Source organism: Capricornis sumatraensis, chromosome 3, assembly GCF_032405125.1.
Source record: "Capricornis sumatraensis isolate serow.1 chromosome 3, serow.2, whole genome shotgun sequence".
Lineage (NCBI taxonomy): Eukaryota > Metazoa > Chordata > Mammalia > Artiodactyla > Bovidae > Capricornis > Capricornis sumatraensis.
The window spans coordinates 145,675,468-145,693,119 of NC_091071.1; the positions used below are offsets into that span (position 1 = coordinate 145,675,468).

A 17,652-nucleotide genomic window follows, 5' to 3' on the forward strand; every position below is an offset into this window, starting at 1 on the left:
AGGTCTGACTATTGCGTGGATTATGGGACAAAGAGAAGAAATAATGGTTGCAGTAAGACCAGCTATAAATTTTTGTAATATTTTAGGTTTAGAGAACTAGGAAATGATGGTAGTTCAGACTAGAGATGTAGGAGTGAACACGGTGAAAATTATGTAAATTCAAGATATATTTTCAAAGTGGAGCCAACGGTTTCTGATGGACTGGACACAGAGTTTGAGGAAAGGAACAGTACCATATACAGACTGGAAAGTCAAAGCATCAGCAGTAACTAAAGAAAGAAACTGAGAAAGAGACCGTGATCTGCAGATGGAAACATAAGGGCTGCTAATGGATGAAGGTGAGTACCAGATGTTTTCTGTTCACTGAGGAATTGATAGCCACTGATGACGACACTTCTAATGAAGCCACTCCCTCTCTCTATTTCTTTCTCTCAGGCAGGAGCAACAGATGTTTTCTCACTTTTCTATCAAAAGCTTGTAGCTTTCTGATGGCAACTAACTGGACCATTTCCTTTATCTCAATAACCAGTAACTTAGAAAATCAAAACACATGGTAAAAACAGAAACTTGGAAATAAATACTAATTACCAAGCCCAGGGTCTCTCACAGGCAGCAAAGAAGTAAAACATCAAATTCAAAGCATGAGGGCATTTTAAAGCAAAAAAAAAAAAAAAAGGCTTTATTACTATACAGTGAAAAATACAACTAATAGGCATTAATTACCAGAGATATGTCCCTCCAGATCCAAAACATCCATGAGCTCCACATTTGAAAAGCAAGCAATTGGGGTAGTGCTGAAGTTCTCCATCATCCTGAAGAGCTACCCAAGTAGGTAACAGGGCACTTTGATTAAAAACAACCTTTCTAGCAGCAAAAAATATCTTACAATAATTCAACTCCAACTGCTCACACAATAAAGAAAAAGATGGCAAACAGAAAGATACAGATTTTATAGCAAAGAGTCGGACATGACTGAACAACTGAACTGAATTAACATAAAAGGTTCTTTTCAGCATAAAAATGCAGATGATCTATTATCTTAAATTCCTACCACAGAGATACAAGCACTTTCAGTTCAATTAGGATTAAGTACATTGCTTTCCCATATATGCCAGTTAAATATTATGGGCTTAATTTACAGAACCTCAGCAGTAAAGAATCTGCCTGCCAGTGCAGGAGACACAGGTTCAATCCCTGGGTCAGGAAGATCCCCTAGAGAAGGAAATGGCTACCAATTCCAGTATTCTTGCCTGGGAAATCCCATGTACCAAGAAGCCTGGCAGGCTACATACAGTCCATGGGGTCACAAAGAGTCAGACAGGACTGACACACACACCCCCAAGGGAACAACACTTCATGAGCTTCCAAGTAACATTTAAACACTTGAAACTGCTTGGATACCCTTAAAACAGTTATTTCAAGAAAGGATACAGATAAAAATAAAAATAAAAATTTCCTAAAGGTTGGGTGAAAGTGAAGTCACACAGTCATGTCCAACTCTTTGCGACCCCATGGACTGTAAGGCTCCTCCGTCCATAGGATTTTCCAGGCAAGAGTGCTGGAGTGGATTGCCATTTCCTTCTGACCTTAAATACTGTTATAATAATTATATCATGGACAAACATGATAAGTATCACAATTGCTCTAAGAAATTTGCAGCCTGGCTTCACTATCTAGCATAAGCCAAACTGTGCAGACTTTCAAGGAAAAGGCATTCAATTCATGGGTTTTTAAACAATTTACCTACTGGTTAAGAGTTGACTAAAAACAACAGCAGTAATACTCCCATTTTCATATGTGTCTACTCAATGGCTAAGCTATGATTTGAGATATCTTGAATCATAGAAATTAGAAACCGTCATTAGATATAATAATAATAACTATTTTATTGAGTTATAGCTGTCTTACAATGTTGTATTAATTTTTGCTCTATAACAAAGTGACTCAGAAGTGACTCAGATATATATATATATATTTAGGTACCCACACATATATTCTTTTGAAAATTCTTTTCCATTATGGTTTATCACAGGATACTGAGTAATAATCTTAAAACTATAAACTTTCTCAACAATATTTCTTACTTCTTACTACTTAACAACAAATAGCCAAAATGTCTAGGGATAAATTTCAATTTATATAATATATATAATACGTTTATATTATGTTTATTATACATATATATAAAATCAAGAATCTCTACAGATCATTTAGAATCTTTATAAAATCTATCTCAGTATTGTAGAGCAACACTGGCCTAAAAAGATGCATTTTTATGAAATCATGTGAAGCTTCTAAGCGCTTGAAGATTTTAGTCTAACAGTATTCTGCTTGAATGAGTGTTGAGAAGACAGTTTAAGAGCCTGAGCTAGTGCTAACTTTAGACCATTTATTTTAAAACTGCCTTGTGGGTAAAAAGACTAGCTGGGTGTTGTATCCTTAGGACAGATTACTGAAGGGACCAAACTTGTGGGGTTAATCTAACCAATAACTTATAGAAATAACAGAGTTACATCTCTGATGTGTCCAGCCAGATAAGCAATTCATGTTAACTCATAAGGTAATGAAAAAGTAACAGGCAAGCTTCTTGACTGAGAGACACATGTATAAGGCACTGTACTAGCTAACTTCTGTGGAAAAGAGAAACTAATATTTCTTGAAATGTGTTACATCCTGTGATAGAAGCTTTGCTTAAGTTATTAACTGTCTCAACAACCCCAAGAGACAAGTACTAACTCTGCCTACTTCTTGTGCTGTTCCTGTTGTTTAGTCTCCAAGTCATGTCCGATTCTTTGCAACCCCATGGCTTGCAGCCCAACTGGTTCCTTGACAAACAAGGAAATGGAGACTAATACACAGCTTAACCTGAATCACAAACCCAACTCTGATCAGCAGTCAAGTCAGGCTCTGACCACTACCCTCAGGCAGTCAAGATTATAGTCAGTTTCCCTGCCCTCAAGGAGATTCCAGTCTTACAGGGGAGATAAGATGTATACAAGCAAGGGAATAATGATACAAGATAGGAAGTGATAAAGCCTTTCTAGTGTTTAGAGAGGAAACTATTCAGGGATAATCATGGTCATTTGGTGTTAAGGACTGATTGCACAGTCACTATGCTAATAGGAACCCAGACCCAGGAAGACGTAAACTTCAGACATGAAAAGCAAAATGTGTAACTTTAAATGATCTCATTGGGATTTACAAAGATTTCTGGATCTTTTAGCCAAATGACCTATGAGTAATTTATTTATATGTACTGCTATAAAATCTTTTAAAAGGACATCCGCTTTTCTTTTTGACTGTTCACAAGAAAAGAGGGAATAAAAAGGACATGACTGGGGTCTGATACAGAGTTCTGAGAAATCCAGATATGTAATAGAGAGATGGGTAGTAACCTCATAGGACACACAGTTCTGTGAGTATGGAAATTCTTGGAATTTCAGAATCACACTGGGAATTCCCTCCCCAAAATATCTAGTAAACAAGTAAACAAGACTCCCCTCTGGGCCAGGTCAGGAGAGAGGCACACTCTGCAGTCAAATTTTGCCACCAAACACATCTTTGGAACTGCCATCCTCAAGTGAAGTGTGTTCCTACCGCATAATTACCATTTCAATTACACCTCTCACAAACAGAACAGGTTTATTTGTGATTCGCATTAATTAGGTAATTTCAGTTTCATTTCTTTAGTAACTGATTTGAATACAACAGAATTAATAATTGCCTCATATCTACACACACATTTTTTTTCAAACAAGGACGACCTAACAGCACTCAGACAGATGAAAAGCAAAAACATCCAGTGATGCAGGTATATCTTGGGTTTTATCGGCAGTAGCTTTGGACTACTTTTTTTTAAAAATGGTTGTTGATTAAAGGCAGACGAAAAGCACAGCCTTTCAAGAAGACAATGGATACAAATGTACGTGGGATCTTTTTCTTGGTTATTTGATTCAACTTTCTTCTCATACTCTTTATCTAACAATCAAATAATAGCCACAATTCTAGTTAGCTTACCACATGCCAGTCATCATTCTGGAGACTTTACGTATATTATTTCCAATGCTCGCCACTTCTCTGACAAGGCAGATTATTAATATCCCTATTTTACAAACTGAGACACTAAGAGATGAAATATCTGTCTAGAGGTCACATATTTGATATATATCAAAGCTCACTTTTTTTATACTACATAGGAAGGGGAAGAAGAAAATTCATCCAGACCTGTATTTTTAAAACTATATGTTCATTATTTTTTAGTAACAAATAAAATGCTTAAGTAATGCCAGGAAGAAAAGATGCCTCTGAGACTGCTTAAATAAATATTAAGATCAAGTTTTAATGAGCATATTTTTTGTTAGATGTGAAAGCATTCTGAATAGTCTAAAATATTTTACTGAATAGTTTAAATATATTTTATTTAAATGTTACTTTTAATAGACTTAAATCTTAATTTATTCTTAAGGCAGTTAAACATATACCCTGATCTTGTTTGCATTATTTATGGACTTAGCAAACCCTCCCTTCAACAATAATACATATGTAAACTTCATCTCACATCTGATAATTTTTACTGAAAATTTTTATCACAAAGTTAATTTTAGAAGAGTATTCCAGTGGGTAACAGTTAGTCTGGGAATTCTAAATCTCTGACAGGGTATGATCTCAAGAAAATCTTTTGAAACAGTGCTTGTCTTAGATACTTCAGGAGGAAAATGGAAAAATGAGAGATCAGAGAACAAAAACTGGATGCAAAACCTATCTCATCTGCTCAATATCAAGTTCCTTCTTCATTGTCACCTCCCATGAGAATAAAAAGAAAGAAAGCAGAAAAACTTCTTAATGTTTCTGGCAGGTTTATGGTCTCCCTAACTCCCTAATGCCCTTTCCCCTGCAGAGAAGTAAAAAGGCAACTGGGATACAAAACCAAAATTTACTGCATCCATGATAATTTAGGAACAAAAGATACCTTTCAGACACAGCATATGTTTCAGTCACTTTTGTAAAAGATCAAAATAATAGATTATTAGTCTGAGAAAAGATAAAAAAATAGATTATTAGTCCGAGATGGCCCTCAGTAACACCCCTGGTTTATGACAGCAATCTATTCTAGGTACTACCAACTGCTACTACTAAAATCTTCCCATCTTTTTAGTCTAATACTCTTAGGAATCCAGTTCTTCTAACTGGTCGACCCCCATCTTTCACTCGATGGCATTCAGACGTCTGAAAAACTACACTTCTTTCTATCGACCATCAAGGTTTATCTTCTACTAGAAACCACCTTAATCTTATGGCTACATTCTTCCTCATCCAAGCAGAAGGTGACTTCTTTAAGTATATAAATTCAGGTATTTATTTATAGTTTCTTAAAGAAGAAAAAAGGGAGGGGAAGACCCTATTTTTCGTTTGTGTATTCCTTCTCTTGGATATGCTAAATCAGTTCAGTGGCTTATCCCTCCCTTCAGGATTCGCCACTGGTATTTTTTAACTAGCTGTCTTCTCTGTTCTCTATACTTCACACCTCTACTCTTTGCTTGCAATGAGCAACACTCAATGGAATTTTAAATTGATGAACATGACAAAGAGACTAAGGGTCTTTTAAAAAAGTAAACTTGATTGTAATATACAGGGTAGAATGGAAAACCTAAGGATAAGTTTTAACTTAAACTCTACTCACCTTTCTACTGGAATCATAATGCTACATATCTGCATGTATTTCTACTGGCATCGTAACGCTACATGTTCTGGCAATTGCCAGAAGTACATTTAAAAGTACATTATTTACTTTATAGTATCTCATGCTTTGAATGAATATCGCCCAAAAAATTTCAGAGCATGAAACTGTGTTTGGAAATTCCACTATATCAGAGCCATTAAGAAAATATACTCAGACTAAATCTAAAATAATATCCAATTAGTCTGTTGACAGCATTTGCAATACCCCGACTTTAGCATTGGTCATCATGTAAAAGATCATTTATAAAAGATCCAAATAATACAGAACTATTTAGAATAAATAATAAAACACCCTATTTGCTGTCACATAACCCAAAGTGAACGCTACCAACAGTCTGAGCTTTCCTTTCTTCTTTCCTTTCTTATTCTTTGCTTTTACACACATACACACACAAGCTTTTAAAACATAAATGGCACTCTCACATGTATAGTTTTATGAAAGCAACTGTTAGTTAACTATAGTTTCTCTGATTTGCTTAAAAAAAAAGAAAAATGGATCTTTAAATTCATTACCAGTTATTGTACTCAAACTGTGAGACTAAAACTATTCAAATTCATAAAAAAATTTTATGTAGTCTTATGGTAAGCACAATTTATGTAAAGATAATTTATTTTAAATTATGGTTTTTTGGGGAGGAGGTGTGTCTCTTTTGTTTGCTTTTGTTTCAAAAAAACTAAATTCAAAAACTGTCCTTAGGTCATTAATTTGTCTTAGTTTAGACAGATGGCAGTGTGTAATTCATATTTTGGGGGTTTAAAAGCAGCACACTCACAGAAAATATCTCATATGTCTTTTTCTAGTTCTCAATTATGTTCAAACAAAATCTATCAGCACTTTTAAACATTTTGCATTCAGCAACCTATTCAGCAATATATTCAAAGCTACATCAGAATCAGTGTTTTTAAGTATTTATAATTTTAAGCAATATCTAATCTAGAAATGATTAGATACTACCTACTTATTAGCAATACCTAAAAAATTCTTAAATGCCCAAATTTTAAGCTCTAAGTGATATATGGATGATGTAAACAATCATTTCTAGCAATAATAAGTGAACCTACTTCAATCAGGAATTAAACATAAGCCTTCAACCCTAAAAGGTATATAAATGCTACTTCTCTAACAAAAAAGGTAACAAATGTATTGAAAACAAGCAATCTACCTCAGACCACCTAGATATCAAAGGTACAGACATAAGTTTGACTAAAAGACTTGAAAGATATGTGTTATCAAAGAAATACATTTTCATATGTAAATATTACTTGCTAAAATGTTTGTTTTGAACAACAAAAACGAAACAAGTCTCTTCATCAAAATGACCATTATGGGGAATGTTTTATATAGTCACAAAAAAAAATAATAAAAATTCCTCTTTAGAATTCAGCTAGAAATTCAACAGAAACAGCAGTTTCCCAGCACTTCAAAATACGGCCAAGCCCTGCATACTGATGTCTCAGTAAGTAGTAGGTAAAGTTGACACCGTCAGGTGTAAGGAGAGCTACAGCTTCCATGATAATAAGAGAGCAATGACAAAAATGTCAAAGGTTTAGACACCCAGAATGTTAATTTATTAGAACGTGACTTTACACTGATTAATTATATGCTCCTCAAAATATCTGGAGAGCATAAGAAAAGTTAATTGAAGCATTCCATTTTGTACATGCAGTTTTAAATAAGTGATAGAGAACTGATTCTAAAATTATAAGAATGTGGCTTGAAATCTGTAAACTCTAAATATGCCATATAAAGATACTGTAATGAAGATGATGAAGATGACTATAAAATATTCATGGAAACATTTACACTAACTTGGATTCTACTGAATATGAATAATGGTGGTGGTTTAGTCGCTAAGTCGTGTCCAACTCTTGTGATCCTATGGACTGTAGCCTGCCAGGTTCCTCTGTCCATGGGATTCTCCAGGTAAGAATACTGGAGTGGGTTGCCATTTCCTTCTCTAGGGGATCTTCCCAACTCAGGAATCAAACTCAGGTCTCCTGAACTGCAGGCAGATTCTTTACCAACTGAGCTAAGAGAGAAGCCCGAATATGAATCATATGAAACTTAAAAGATGTTTAGAATCTTGAAGATCAGTTTGGATGTGATCTGAAGATTACAAAATCATTTTAAAACTGAGAGATGGTATAAATACATATCCTAACAAAGAAAATAACAAGATAGAATTTCAGAATTATTTCAACATCTAAGAAATCAACTTTCCAAATTTCCTCAAACAGATCAGAAACACATTATTTAAATACATCTATGCAATATGCTAATCACAAGTAGTTCCTAAATTCAACAAAAAATTACTGGACTCCTACAATGACCCACTATGATACTGTATACTGGGAATAAAGAATATTGGGTTAGCCAAAAGGATTGCTTAGATTTTTCCGTAGCATCTTAAGGAAAAAGCCTAATGAACTTTTTGGCCAACCCACAAATAAGAAACTGCCATTTTCTGCAGAGATTCACATCTGGAAAATCTCTAATTAACTTCTTTATAATCAATGTACAGCCCCAAAATAAAGCTGTGTGCTTTGAAAAAATATTCTTAAATTCACACTCAGTAATTAAGACAAGCTTCCCTATTAACTAACCTAAAATACTATAATTTTCTATAAAATCTCATTTGCTGTGGTTGAACTATTTCCAAGATTTCATGAAACTAGTGTGATGTTTATTTCTCCTGACCTATAAACTAGAAGCTCTCCAAGACCCCAGCTTATATAAGATGTCTTTCTCAGGTAGCAGTACTACTATCTTCATCTACAAATGAAAGTGAAAGTGAAGTCATTCAGTAGTGTTCAAGTCTTTGTGACCCCATGGACTGTAGTCTACCAGGCTCCTCTGTACATGGGATTTTCCAGTCAAGAATACTGGAGTGGGTTGCCATTTCCTTCTCCAGGAGATCTTCCCGACCCAGGGTTTGAACCCAGGTCTCCCGCATTATAGGCAGACACTTTACCATCTGAGCCACCAGGGAAGTCCTATCTTCATCGAAGGCAGATATTAAAACCTCTTAAATGGCTGACCACATCACACATCAACATTTCTGTGAATGGAAGTTTGAATTTATGGTAATAGTAGTTGGGATATCCTTTATAGTATTATAAGATTGCTTTCATAGAGTAGGGCTGTAAAATCAACATTAACAAGCCTAAAGCAGAAATGTAAAATGTACACTAAAGAAAATGAATGGGTCCTAGGCTAGCAAGAATTGGCTATAACCTGATTATACGTATAAGTTAAAAACCGAATCTGGAGGATTTAGCCAAGGAAGTCAAGAAAAAAAAAAAGAGACTCAAAAGTATTTTTGCTCAGCCTATATCTAGGGAACGGAGAAGGCAATGGCAGCCCACTCCAGTACTCTTGCCTGGAAAGTCCCATGGATGGAGGAGCCTGGTAGGCTGCAGTCCATGGGGTCACCAAGAGCCGGACACGACTGAGCAACTTCACTTTTGCTTTTCACTTTCATGCATTGGAGAAGGCAATGGCACCCCACTCCAGTATTCTTGCCTGGAGAATCCCAGAGACAGAGGAGCCTGGTGGGCTGCCGTCTATGAGGTCGCACAGAGTCGGACACGACTGAAGCGACTTAGCAGCAGTAGCAGTATCTAGGGAATCTAAATTTATGTCCATTTAGGGAAGAAGGAACTACACAGAAGACTTCAACCATAATGATCCAAATGGCAATGCTATCTCTACTGTGAAGCTGAATGTATTAGACTCTCTTAGTCTGATGGCATTAAACACTTGAATGATATAACTGACTCCCTGTGTTTGGATTACTTGCTAACCAAATGACTTTTGTTGCTTTACCCATATAAGTCAGTTCACAAGAAAAAAATGATTTGGTCAAGTCAACTGGAGTGATCAAGATCCTACATCAGTTGGAGGTTTATTTTATTTTTAATGAAAATACGGACATAAATTGGCATTCCAATTTGAAACATAAACTTTGTAAACTTGTTTAATGTTAGTCAACCATGAGATATGGGATCACTCTATGTGTGCCACTAATCAAGTTTTGGAACTTACAAGGCTGAGAAACAAATATTAGATTATAAAAAAAATTTCTTGAGGAAATGGTCTCCACTGGGAATTTATTTTAGAAGCTCGCTGTATTTTCGCCTTTGTTTCATTGTGCGTCTTTAGATTTATACACTTTTGAAGAATTCTCAGGCGTAAAAGGTGAGAAGCAGTTTATTTATCGACATTCAATATAAATCATGGTGAGCACATCACACTTATTTGGTTCTGAATGCAAGAGGATCATTAATATCACAAATAAAATATGAATTCACTTGGACCTTGAAAGATAACATCCTCCTCTAAAAAGATCCCTAACTTATTTTTTGACGCCCAAGCATCAGCAGTGCATTACACAAAAAAACATTAATAAAGGTTTGTTGGATCAACAACTGAAAGACAAAACTGTCTCTATAGCGAGTTCTGAATCTCTGTATAAAGGAAATCTCAGATGAAGTTCTTTTCATCATCAACATTCACTTGAATTTTCCTGATGTCTTGGGTAATTAGAGCTTACATTTCTAAGATAGAGTTCTATAATATATATTTTGAGGTAATAGATTAAGATGTATTCTATACCACACTTTCCCCTCTGCATTCTTTTATCCCAAGAAGCACAATATCATAAACTTTAAAATAATTATATACCAAATGATTTTCAAATGATATATATCATGTTGCATATTTTATCACCAAGTTTTCAAAAAGGCTCTGCTTAAAATCATGAAATTCTTTAGCTAGTAACATAGCAGAACTGGCTAGTACTTTTTAACAAATCTTTCCTCTGGTTTTAAACTATATATTTATAGATGAGAAAGAAGTTACAGAATAAAGACAAACCATTATGGTGGAGGACTTGGGAGTATATGGCATACATTAGCCTTATGATATTTTAAAATATGTAACCATCAAAGTTATGATATTATATATACCACAAAATTTGAAGTTGAAAGGCGAGCATGTTTTGCTTAAAAATCAGAGTCAGTCACAACAACTAACCCAAGTTCTGTGTGCGTGCACGCTCCGTCACTCAGCCGTGTCCAACTTTTTGCAACCCCAAGAACTGTAGCCCACCATGTTCCTTTGTCCATAGAATTTTCCAGGCAAGAATACTGGGGTGGGTTTCCATTTTCCTCCTCCAGGGGATCTTCCCAGCCCAGGGATTAAACCCGTGTTTCCTGCATTGGCAGGTGGATTCTTCACCACTGAATCACTTGGGAAGCCCTTAGTCCAACTTCAGACACTAGCATAAAAGGACTCCATTAAGCAAAAAGAGTTCATTAAAACCTGTGCTCATGTGTTTCAATATAGAGTTTTGATTTTATGGGGGTAGTTGGGAAAATATGGTCAATGATGAAATGTTGAGAATTACTTAGGGAAGAATTTTTTTAAGAAATACTAAACTATTGTTAACGTAATACAGGAGGAGAAGTAACAAAATCACAAGCTAACATGTTAGATTTCACTAATTAGGAAAATTCACACTTAGTTTAATCTATCCTCCTGCCTGATTGCTAGCCTCTCCCACATTCCACAGGTGCATCAAACACTCTGTATGCATGATTAAACTAAACTAAATCTTATCCTGGAAACCTGCTTCACTATTTTCTGTCTTCTCTGATGGAACCTACTCCATCTATCCAATAATCTAGAGATCATCATCATGAAATTTCTCCTCTCCTTAAGACTTCTATCCAAGTCCTGTCCACTGTAAGCTATTATTTCCCAAATCCTTCTATTCCTTATTATACGCACTACCACTAGCTCTCATGACTTTTCATTCTATCACTGCAGAAGCCTGTTAAAGAAGTCCCTGCCTCTGGACTGGTCCCCATCTACAACATTTTTACTCCTGTTATAGCTGGTATGATTCATGTCAATAAGAAGACTGAAGTCATCAGCTTTGTTTAAATCTTGTGCTCCCTTGAAAATGAAATCCAAGTTTTCTCTTATATAAGATACTCCATTATCTTGCCCTGATTAATTCTCCAGAGTCATCTCAGGCTTCAGATTCCAAGATTCCAACTTTACACTCCACAGATACCAATCTGCTTTATTTCCCAGAACATAATCATATTATTTCTCAGCTCCCATTGTGGGTTCGTTGGTGAACAAGCCTTCTGCTTCTCTCCTAAATCCTATTCATTTACTAAGTCTCAGCTTAAAGAGCCTCTCCCTCCAAGAAGTCTTCCCAAATCAGTACCACTCCACCACTCCTTGCTCTCCATAATAATAACACTGAGCTTATCACAGAACACTGCCTTGTTTAGACGTCTCTTTAAATTAGAGTATGAGCTCCAGGAGGACAAGAATAGTATATCATTCACCTCTGAATCGACCCTACAGTGCTGACACATAAAAGACTGCCTACAAATATTTGTCAAATTAATCAGCTAGAACAATATAGCAACGTGTAAAATGCCTATAAGTGATAATTATATTTTAAGTTGATCTCAAATTTAAAACACCTAAACTATTACCCTCAAAATGCACAATTAACAACAATCTGGCCTACAGCTTGATCAGGTATCATCAAATGAGAGAGTTTATGGTTCTACCACAAGCAACAAATGAGGTGAAATTTTAGATACAGATTTTCAAAGAAAAAAAAACTGATTCTAGATATGGCTAGGTTACTCTATTAAGAGGACTTTTTCTATTCTTAATAACTGGTGTCTTTACAGTACTGAAGCCCAATAAAAAAAAAATTCTGCCATACAGACGAACTCTACTTCTTTCTAATCCAAATCTTCACAGATCCTTTAAATAACAGAAGGGTTTTTTTCCTGCCAGTTTTACCCTAAATTATTAGAAATGTCTATTTCCGTTCCATGGACCTCTGTAGTAAAATGGAAACAGCAAAAGACCTGAATTTCAAACAAAGATAGATTTGAAAAAAGCTTTCTTATGAATCATGGACTGGTGCAAAAGTAATGTGCCTGCTCTGAGTGTTAGAGCAGTGATTATTTATTAGATGTTAGCATGTGCCAGGAAGTGTGCTAAGTATTTTGTATATATTGCCTCATTTAAACCTCACAACAGTCCATTGAGGATTGTTTATCCCCATGCTACAGGAAACTGGAGCTCAGAGACGTGAAGTAAGATGACTGAGATCACACAGCAAATCAGTGGCAAAGCAAGAATTCTAACAAGCCCGTGTATAACTCCAAAGCCCATATTTTTAACCACCTGCAATCGATTACTTCTAAGCCTCAGTTTTCGGTATTATAAAGTGGAGTATCCTCACAGAGCTGCTGTGGAGAGTAAGTGAAATAAGAGGGATGTGCTTAGTATATAGCACTAGGCATCCTATATATACTCAATAAATTATACTCCTCTTCTCTTTCTCACTCCAGTGTGATTAAGCATTTATAATAAGGAAAAATAGTTCCTAAATACTCTATCTATTTCAACAGAGATTCCTAAGCCTGATTAATTCATAAAATGAAACCACTACCAGATCACTAAGTATAAATTATACTTACATCTGTTCATATAAACAGATATAAAGGAAAAACGCAAAGAAAACCAACACAGTCTACCTCATTTTAGGACTGTCACACAGCTACTAATCTTTTAGAACATTATAAAATCAAAATACATTGATATTCAAAGTAAGGAGAGAAAAGCATGGGACCCAGAGATCTGAATTCCTGACAGCTTAAAGGAAGAGTCCCAAAATGTCCCTAACCAATCATGTTACACTGTTTTCAGTGTATTTTCATTGGAGAAGACAAATTTAGACAAAGATAGAGGCAATAAACAACACTTCTACAGTGAGCTATTTTGTTTCTCCAAGACAGACATTTATTCTTATTTCAAAGCAGGCTTAAAAGATGGGTAGTAGGTAGAATGAGGAGCAAAGGAAAAAAAAAAAAATACAGCAATTTTGCTGTTAATTCCCTGCTCATATATACTTCCTTTAGTTCCTTTCTTTTTTTCTCTCTTTTGGTACATGGCCATGACACCACTGATAGCTATAAAGAAATCAAGTCAAACTTTTAAAAAATATTTCTTAACAAGTAAAAACTAAATGTAAGGTATGTTGCGTATATACACACAAAACTAAGTACTACAATTGAAAAACAGAATGAGCTTTTTACATCAAGTCCATCTGGTGTTATATTAGGGTGTGTCGTGTGGAAATCCAACCAAGGGTGACTGCCAAGCTAAGCTACAGAAGACAACTCAGAAAGCTGGTGAGTCTCAAGATACAAGCCATATTTTTAAAAGTGCATTAGAGCATCTGCTTAACAAGATTATCTGTTATCACTCCACCCTCATAATAACCCTATTCTACTCCTGTAATACTGTTTTTGTCACTAAAACATGGGTCAGTTGTGGACATGGTAGGCACCCTGAGATAATGACATTTTACAGATATCAGCGATATAACTAACCCACAAGGTAGTATCAGTGTCCCAATCCTGACAACTTCATCCTTTTCCTAAGGAACCGTAGAAGACAACTGATTTCTTCAAGCCTCCATTTCCACACAGGAAAAATAGAAACCATAATATACTTACACTTCACAAGGTTCTAAAAATGGAAACCAGCTAAGAAAAAAAAAAAAAATGAATGTGAAGCACTCCGAAAAGAATAAACTAGATTCGCTGACCTGATTATTGGGAAGAGTCTTGTAAAACTAGAATTACTACTTCTTCCAATTCCATACATGCCACTTGCCCATCAAACTGACTGATAAATGGTATTGACTGAAAGTGGATCCATGTAAAGGTTTTAAAGTAATAGGAAAAAAATTTGTGTCACAACGCACTTTCACACCATTAGCTATCTCCAAGGAAAATTTATTTACTGGCATTATAAAAGTAGACAATGATAAGGAAAATAGGATTAATTACAATTTTTTGAACCTTGAAACCCTTTCAAAATACTCAGCAGCAGTTACAGAATAATCCGAAACCAATACAGAAACAAGTATATAAGAATTGGAAATGAGCTAACCCAGAGACAGAAGGAATCACAAAATAAAGTCTCATCCGATGGGCCGAAATACAATATGGATTATTTTTATATTGTTCTGTCTGAGTTGTCTGTCTCAGATTCTTAACTTCCAGATTCTATTTTTAAAATCACTTAACACTGTGTATTTCCAGTAGCCATCAAGGCACAGACTGTCATCCCTGACACAGGAGACTGTCAGCAGACTCAATATGTACACTAATGATCTCAGGCAACAATGTCCCATCTTCTTATCAAAGAGATCCTCATTCTAGAAGAAAAAGTCCAAATTTCTCTAAGAAAATTCACTCGAAAACATAGGAAGTAGTCATTACAAAATGTTAAGTTCACGAATACCTCTCACATCTTTTTCAGATTATCTTACATGCTGAATTTTAAAACCAAAGACTGTCAGGCATTATACATTTTTAGTTCTCTCCCAAGTCACTGATGCTGTCTTCTAGCACTGTCAAATAATGATAGCTGCTGTCATTACTTTTTATACAATAGCTGGCAGCAAGTTGCACAGGTACCCTTCATCTTAGGATAGTCGTCAAATAACCCAAACAAACGACTATGACCTCAGAATACAACTGACCACTTTCCTACAGTGAAAATAAGTGGGTTCTCACATGGCAGTGTTACTTTACTGCTAGGACGTTAGTTATCTCATAAAAATCAAAGATACTATTTCTCTTATTTTTTTCCTGTTTTAAAATAACTTTTCACCTCTTACACATGTACTCCTGTCCCCGCCTTACTTCTGCGGAGCCTATCTTATTCTATCTATAAAGGTTTTCACATTTACTTTCAGCTCTAATATTTTCAATCAAAATTGCAATTCTGTTTCTGGAAGTCACAGCCCTTTAGGAAGACTATTTGAAGATATTAAAGAAATGTGGATAATAAATAAGATCGTTCCCTAGAATAAAGTCAGCAATGCATATAAAGAGATTTAGGTAAACTAGTGATCTCGGCCACAAGTGATTTGCCAAGTCACAAATGTACAAATCATTATCCCAAGTCACAGAAAAACATCTGAGTGACCAACTACAGGTTTCTTATTCTAATTAACAGACAAGAGTCCCTCTTTAGTGCTATTTGCTTTGCCAATCTAAAATGCTGATATTCTCCTAGATCTAAAAGAGAGGAAAAATGGGTATCTTCTCCATCTAACACCTAAGTGGGTAACCTAGATACTGTAAATAGAGGCTAGGTAAAGGCTGCGACAGACAGCTCTGAAGTGAGAGCCAAAATATTTAACCTGCAACTCTTTGGAAAAGAACATGAAAACACATGTAGCTTAGCCAAAAACTCTACTAAGATGGAATTGCCACAGGCTAGTAAGTTAAAAAAAAGAAGAAACAAAAACAAAACCTCCTTACCAAACATAATTTTACTGTTGTTGGGTGAGAAAAACTCAAATGTCAAAAGCACAGTTCTTATTTGTCCAAACTGATCATGTCTACAACTCTGCAATGTTTATTCAAAATAAATGAGTGAACTGCCTTTTAGAAAGGATTACTTTAAAACCAAAATCAAATTCACAAATAAAAGATCTAATTAACCAATTAACAAGCATTTTCCTGCTGATATGCTAGTGGTGGCTCAGGGATAACAAAGTCTGATTACCTATTATTACCTACCCCTTATCCTCAATGTTTCTAAAGATGATATAAGCTAAATATTAAGCTAACAGAAACTGCATATCAATCTATCTTTATGCTTTAGGAAATTAAGTGAAAATTATCTGAAAAATAAAAATCTATATTGCCAAGGACCTAGTCACATTAAATGTTAAAATGTAAAAATTATACTCCCTATATTACAACAGTATGTAACTTTTATCAAATAGTCAACTAGCAAAAAAAATTAATGCTACAAGATCCATTACAAGAGATTAGCACTATAATTTATATGCATTCCCTTACTATTAATTTTCTTCCTATGTGATAAAGGAATTTCAGTGATTGCTTCTAGAATGAAATCTTCCTAGGAAGCAATTCCCATTAATAAAAACAAAGACAACTTTTAAAAAAGTAAAGCAAGTTCATACAGCTCAAACTTTCAAGTCAATAGCTAGAGTCGCTTAAAGATAACAAACTGCAAAATGTATTTACCGGTACTCTATATACTGTTGCTTATAATTCAGAAGGCTTAACTACCTATGAAGCTAGTAACTTTACAACAAACTCAAGTTTTGAAAGCTATAAGAGGGAAGTGGAAAGAAAAATTTGTTCTCTCAAGATAATCAGAATTAACATATTAAGAATATGCTTATAATTCATCATATGATTCAGTTTTCTTGTTATTAAATCTTCTTTAAAAAGAAAAGAAATGGCTTTCCTTCACATGTCACCCAAATAGAAAGCTTCTAAATTAAATTGCATTTAGATGGAAGTCAGCTGTCCTTTCTATATAAGAATATAACACATATCAGAAGTAAAAGGGAAACAGATTTCAAATTAAGTTTAAGTAGGAGTAATAAAGCATGTGCACTTGACAACTTATGAAACATCATAATTAAGAGAAAACAAACCAAATCCTTAATAAAGTATTTATCTTCTGTCACTGACAGCATGCAAGTTGCTTTTTTATTACACAAAAACAATGTTTGCTATATCTTGATATAAAGAATGACTCTTTATCAAAAAGAGTAGCCAAAACTATTCCAGCAAGTTCAAAATATCCTTCCAAATTTTCTCAGTTCTTTTCTGACAGCCTAAAACAAAATGCTTTCACTTTGTCAGAGAAATGGATGTAAATGAGTTCTACAAATTTTCAGTCACATATTACTTCCAGTGCTTTAGAAGAGAAACTTTCATGTTTTCTTAAAAAAGCAACTAACACTACGATTCTACCATTAATGTATTAGCTTTGTGCCAAGGCAATAGAAGATAACTTTTTCCTTTTCT

At 34.9% G+C, this 17,652-nt stretch overlaps 1 protein-coding gene across 3 annotated transcripts in view; it reads right to left on the minus strand.

Annotated features, from left to right (window-relative positions):
• Positions 1-17,652, minus strand: part of IKZF2 (IKAROS family zinc finger 2) — a 167,228-nt gene that overhangs the window by 148,287 nt on the left and 1,289 nt on the right. The window lies entirely within an intron of this gene.